General features: G+C 29.5%; 1 long non-coding RNA gene across 5 annotated transcripts; it reads left to right on the top strand.

Moving 5' to 3' along the window:
* The first annotated feature begins 3,845 nt into the window (after positions 1–3,845).
* On the top strand, positions 3,846–6,793 carry LOC139858042 (uncharacterized). 5 transcript variants are annotated; one of them, XR_011762797.1, is made up of 7 exons: positions 3,846–4,061; positions 4,315–4,416; positions 4,598–4,690; positions 4,821–5,696; positions 5,781–5,833; positions 6,483–6,577; positions 6,669–6,793. It is a non-coding gene; the product is annotated as an uncharacterized lncRNA (long non-coding RNA). The 5 variants fall into 5 exon arrangements; XR_011762794.1 differs by having other exon boundaries at positions 4,821–5,833; XR_011762796.1 differs by having other exon boundaries at positions 4,821–5,833; positions 6,063–6,577.
* Positions 6,794–7,217: the final 424 nt, after the last annotated feature.

Raw genomic sequence — 7,217 nt, 5'->3', positions numbered from 1 at the left:
TCTCCTGAAGCCTTACCCTCTCAGCGATTTCAGCATCAGCAGCCTCCCTTCTTTGCATTTTAGCTTCTAAGCCCAACAGATAATCATCGGCAGTAATTCTCAGGGACTTTGTTGTTTCAATCATCTTTCTACCCTCTTCAGTTCTAAGGGCAACACGATACTCCCTTAGATCCATACCCAGCTGGCGAGCCTCTTGAAATTGAGCTTTCTCCTCATCAGTAGAGAGCCTTTGACCACTGTTATTTAAGTATACACCAATTTCAATGCCATAAGTCAAGGCAGTGATGTAGAGTGGCTGATCAAGAGGATGATGCAGCAATCTAACTTGGCGTATCCTTTCATTAATAGCTGCTTGTCTTTGCTCAAGCAATTTTGGTATAGTGATCTCCAGCCTGTAAGCATCTCTTTCATCTGGATTCATTTTAAATAGATCTGGTGTGACGACCCGAAAAATTTCGACCAAATTTAAACTTAATCTTTATATGTTTCCGACACGATAAGCAAAGTCTGTAATGTTGAGTCTCAAAATTTTGAACTATATTCATTAGTTAATTACCCTTCGACCATCTCCGATGATTCACGAACCATTGTTGTAAATAAAAATACATACATATATATATATATATATATATATATATATATATATATATATATATATATATATGATATAAATAAATATATATATAATCATTATTATATGTATATTGAAATAAATATTAGATATTCAAATATATATATATATATATATATATATATATATATATATAACTATCAAATATTACATAATTATTAATGTGTGATATTAATATATTAAATTTAATTACAAGTTACAATATAATTGTCATGTTATTATTACATCCATTATTATGATTATATATATTAATATTAGCATTTATATAAATATTATTAGTGTTATTATATATAACATATATAGATATGAATCTTGATACATACAATCTGTTATGTTAATATTATAATCATTATTATTGTTATTATCATTTTTATTATCTTTATCAACATAATTATTCAAAAATTATCATTTGTTTTAATTAAGAATATTATTATCATCATCATTATTATTTTTATCCTTATTCTTATTATTAATTTGATATTAGTATTATTTCTATTATTACAATTACTAGTATTTTTAGTATTATGAATAATATTTTTATTTTTTTTTACCAATTTTAATGTTAAGATCATTATTATTACCTAGTATTATTATAATTATTATTAACAAAAATTATTATTAGTGTTATTATTATTGGAAAATAATACATTTTATTAACATTAATAACATGATTATTATCCTTATTATTTATTATTTTTATTAATATAATAATTATTATTATTAATATATTATTAGTTATTAATATTTAATATATAAATTATAAATCAAGAGAACCATTCGTACGAGTTAGTTTCATATCCACATCAAAAATTTTGTTTTCTATCTAATACTATCAGATATCAGAATCAATAAAACGTAGGAATTCAATTATAAATTTCAACTACTTACGTGATTTCTTCTTTTTCTGTGGATGATTGAAATAGCTTTCGAGCTGTAGATTAATTTATTTATGTCTCTAATCTGAATTAAGAAATCGAATATCAACTTATAATACAAACAAAATTTGTTAGCTGTTGTTTTCTCCTTTTTATATTTTCTAATATTTCTGTACTGGAAGAAGGATTCTTGTCGACTGTAATTGTGATAAAGTCTTACTAAATTCGTTGTTAAATGATACAAAACAATTACATTATCAATAAACAATTACAATTACCCTTCTCTTGCTCCTTTCTCTTCGTTGATCACATCACCCTTTATCCCATTGCCATCGACAACCAAGAACAATCTGCTGCTATTCGAACACTATGAACCACCTAAACCCGTTGTGTCTTTCTTCGTTGATCGAGCATAACAAAAATGAAACCACCTGCTCTCTCTCTTTCTCTTCCTTTAATTCATGACTACCATGGTTTCTGTTTAATCCGTGAACAACCATTACCAAAACTGCAAACAACCATCAAAACTTACTAGTGATTTCGTTCCATAATTTCTGTTTCTAATTCTTTCTTTCCGTTTCTGGACTCAACCATTACCACCATCACCGAAAATCTTATTGCCATACCTACATATTTTTTTTCTCTCTTTCATGATTTATAGCAAGTTGCTGTTCTAGGGAGATCAAAAACAAATAGAATAATGATACAGCATGAAACAATAATAGATTATATAAGCTTGATAAAGTGATGAAAAGTGAAGAGTATGAGAGTAAAACCATGAAAATAAGGTAACATGATGATTGATTATAAATCTAGGATTCCACCCACTAAATTCCTGTCGACAAGTCTCCAATATAACAAACCCACAACCACCGAACGAACAGGTTCTATCTCGTGAGTATTATATTTTTTTTTTCCTGCCGACATTTATCACAACAACTTCTATCAAGTGTGTATAATATGGGTTATTGAATCTTGGGCCTGTTATCAGACTATTAGTGAGCTGCCATTTCTGTAGTGGGCCGTCCGTTTAAGGATAAGCCCAGCTGAAAAGCTTGGGCTGAATATTTCGTAAATACTAACTGGAAACGATCACTTCTATTCCTAATTCAGCCAATCGAATATTTTGAATCAATTAAAGAGAGTATGATGATACAATGGTGAGATGGAGTAATGATGAAGAAGGTAGCATGATGTTATGATGATGAGTAAGGTGATAATGATAACATGATTCACAGATAATGATAACATGATGATTATAATCATGATTATGTTATTATTAGGGTTAGATAATACATATAAAGGAATTAATGATGATGATTAGGATTTCGAAAAAGATACACGATCTTTGATCGAGCTTGAGTTTGGGAAGATGATAAGAAATAGAATAACGCGTTTTATATATTTTGGTGTAGTAATACTTTCAGAAGTATACGAACAGAGGGGTGGTTAAGACTGTTTTGAGGTTAACAAGAGGTCGCGGGTTCGAGGCCGGGATGGAACATTATTTTTAGCCTTTTTCGTTTTGAGGTAGAATTCCTATTTATTATTATTATCATTATAATTATTATTATTTTTATTAATATTATTATTCATATAATTATTATCACATAATTATTATTATTAAAGATGAGTATTATTACTCTTATTGTTATTATTATTATTATTATTATTATTATTATTATTATTATTATTATTATTATTATTATTATTATTATTATTATTATTATTATTATTATTATTAGTAAATATGATTCTATCATTATTATTAATATTATTCTTATTATTATTTTTATTACTAGTATTATCATTATTATAAGTATCATTATCATTATTTTCAACATACTATTATTATCATTATTATTATTACTACAAATAAAATAACTAGTTTTATTATCAAAAAAATTAATATTTCATTATGAAACCTAAATATCATTATTATCAACACTGTTTTAGTATTATTAAAATCATTATTTTAACAAACCAAAAGTTATTTATAAAAAAAAATATATCAAACACATATATGATAACTATATAAATATTGTATTACTATTTAAATAAGTAATATAAAATAAATATATACAAACGGGTTTGAATATTATTACATGTCAATTATATGTGTTAATCTATATTTATATTATATATAATAACAAAGTTAGTTTTAGCTAATCATCCTTAAAAATAGCTTACATGTCAAAGAAATAACCATTAGATGCAAATTCTACTTTTAAATTCAACTATTAAAACTCTTGATAATTCAACAATTGTATCTCTCCTCGACACTACATCCCTAAAATGCCCTCAGAACCAAAAAAAAAAAAAAAAACACACACGGGATTCGTATCAAATCATGATGTAGGTTAATTTCAATTAGGGGTTCTTCGCTTAAAAATTATCACGTCTCCAGATGAGTTCCATCTATGCAATTAGGGTGCAGCACACAAAAAAATTGTTTCATCATCTCTAGATGAATTCAATCTATGCAATTAGGGTCGCGTGCAATTATATTGGTTAATTGATTTGTGATAACAATCAATTTCGTGTATCTCCAATTGGTAATGGATTATTCTATTTCGTTCTGAACGATTTATATCGTTTGCTAATCGATTGTTAAACAATTGAGTTATTCTATTTTTTTTCTTGGGTTAATCTATTGTTAAACTATTTAGTTTGTTTTTTTTTTTCCTTTTTGTTTTGTAATCGATGAATCTTGGAATATAATTAAGAAATATTTCAATTAAGCCTTCTAACTGTCCGATAAAATGCTTCAATCTATGATGAGTGTGTATTTGATTAAGCCTTCCATAGTTCTTTGATTTTAGGTACTCTCAAATTCTGCTACTGTAAAGTCGGTGCAAGTTATATCATTCACCGTGAGATTCTCTACTGCTGCTGTTGCTGTAGCTAAAGGTACTCTTTTAAAAACATATTACCGTTGTTGTTTAGTTTTCATGTTTATGACTCTAGACATTCTCACAGACAGATTAAATATGAATATGTCTAAGATTAAAGCAAACTAAACAGCCATACCCTAAGTGTTAGATATGGAGACCATATTGGTTTTGCTCATGTTTTCTACTTTTTGCTTTAGTTTTGGGTAAACTGAAGGACTTTTTAGGTGCCAGTGACGGATTTCCTAGGAGCCATGGCAGAGTCAAACAAGAAATTGCAGCAAAATGCAATGGTATTGCTTATTTGTATGTCTTTGTTTGTTTTAACACATGTGTATAGATAAGTGTTCACGTTTTAACATATATTGTTTCATCATAGTGATCGTCTCATAGTGGTGAGTTAATAGTTTTGTGTGTGTTCAGGAAATTTCAAACTTGAGTTTAGAGTCATGTCACTCATGTGAAGGTGGATCAATTATGGCTACTGCTTTTGAGATTAAAAAAATCACATGTTTGTAAAGAACTTTGTTAGACGATCATTGTCTTGGTACAAGAATGTTGCAACAAACCATACCTATTAATGTGATCAAATACCGTCCCTCACAAAGAGGAAGCTAGAGATGATGAATTGAAGCTGTAAGTTTCGGAGCAATTGTTGCATTAAAATCACTCCCCAGTAACCTAGAAGTATCGTTTGTCCTCATCTAAGGTAAAATTTCAGTTTTATTTCGTTTTAAACGTAGAACAGTTACGTTTGTGTTTTTAGGAGTTTCGATTCGATGTCATTTTTCTTACACTGAGGTAACTTGAATTTTTAGGGTATTAGTTTTTCATAGTTGGAGGTTACTTGAAATCACATTTTACTTAAATAGAAAATAATACGCCTTTTTTGACAATAGATCATCTCTTTTGAAAAATTCTAATTTTTTATTTTCCCCAAATTAGTTGCATATTATGTATTACAGGAAATGTGAATTTTGGTGATGTTAGTGGTTAATTTCATGGAGATGTTTATTTATATGAATTTAATTAAAAGGTACTTGCAATTGAAATATAAATTATCTTAGATATGATCAAGTATAGGTATTGTGATGTATGCACTAAAGATAGACTTTAAGTTTCAACCCTTATGACTCACAGCTTCTCGCGATGCAAAGCTACATACCATTGACTATATCTACACAAGGTATTTTGTATATTCCATCTTTAAGGAAAAAAGATATATGAAGGTCCCATTTATAACATAATGGGTTAGGGATAAAAGGCATTAGATTAAATCACAAGTTGGAGCTGTTTCAGGTTTACTCTTGTGGAACTCAACAAGTAGCTTTGTCAAAGTAACATTTGAATCTAAAATATGAAGTCTATTTTGTGTCAATGTAGGTGTTGTTCAATTAATAAGAAGTTGAATGAGTCAGAAGTTGAAGTTATGTACTGTAAGTTTATATCTATATACGCATCTTTGTTATAAAATGTTGTGTTGTTGGTTAATTTCTAAAACTGAAGGAGGCTAAATTCTCGAGCGTTTGATAGTGTACTACTTTATGGGGGTTTAATTTTCAATTTCATACTCAAATATTTCACTACTATCTTTTTAATAGATGGCATGACTGTGTTCCCATCAAAAAAAAATTAGACTGACTAGCATTCTTGTCTTGATAACAGAGTTAGATTTAAGGTGAGATAAAGGAGAATGTGATCACATTCTCATCGTCACTGAAGCAAAAAGAGTGTATGATGGTTAGGTCTATGTCTTCTACTCATGCTTATAGTTACAACGGATGCCTTTGGGTGATAATAGCTACTTTAATTCCAATATGGGTCAAAAGTGCTAGATGGAGTGGGTCAAAATCACCACTGCATCACAATTGTCTACTCTTTCCAAATAATGGGTCAAATGAATTACATCATGATAAGTTTGGGTCAGGATTGCTTTTTTATTCTTGACACAAGTTATCTAATACGAGGGAAGTTCTGTATTTTATTCACTCAGGGATCAACAAATCATATCGTAAGTTTGCTGAGTGGCATGGAGTTGTTTATTGTAAGCTGATTAACTTGGCTTTTATTTGTGCTTCATTGCAGGTTCACCTGGGAAACTTTTGTATTTTTTGGATTTCTCATATATAAGACGGGCTTGTGAAATGAGCGAACTCATAAGGTGATTACTAATGGATATGGTAAGTTGGGGAGAAGAGTGTTTGATTTTTTTCAATTTATCTATGAAGGCTGCCTGTGTGGTTAATTGGGTGAGTCATCATGGTTATCTAGGTTCTGTTGATAGTTGGTTGGGTTTATTGACTTCAAGTATAAAGTTCTTCATTAACAACATGGGACCCTTTATTATCTATTTTATCATAAGGCAAACCTAAATGTTATGATGCGCAACTTTGTTGGATTATCAACTGTGACAACCCTTAACCACTTCATCATAATTTAGTTCTTGTATCTACTTTTTTAGTCCTTTATGTGGATATATAAAATGAGCTTACATAGGATTCATAATGTCTACCCATTTACTTATAACTGTCTTGATATTTTATTTATTTTATATATATATATATATTTTTTTTTTGACAATAGGGGGACTAAACCACCCGTTGCGATCATCTCCCGTTTCGACTATGCCGATGCAGCGATAATAACCCCGCCCCCATCGATGTCCGGGAGGAAACCTTGAAATCGATCCAAGGGCACGGCCAAGTAAAACCCCCTCCCCTTTACCCCTCCAAACGATATGGGAAAGGCGTCATGGGTGGATATTTCATGGCAGGGATGAAATTGTGTTTTTAATATGTAACCAACGGGGGTCAAACTCCT

Source organism: Rutidosis leptorrhynchoides, chromosome 7 (genome assembly GCF_046630445.1).
Source record: "Rutidosis leptorrhynchoides isolate AG116_Rl617_1_P2 chromosome 7, CSIRO_AGI_Rlap_v1, whole genome shotgun sequence".
Classification (NCBI taxonomy): Eukaryota; Viridiplantae; Streptophyta; class Magnoliopsida; order Asterales; family Asteraceae; genus Rutidosis; species Rutidosis leptorrhynchoides.
The sequence above is the reverse complement of the archived record's forward strand: the minus strand, read 5'-3'. Positions and strand labels throughout refer to the sequence as shown.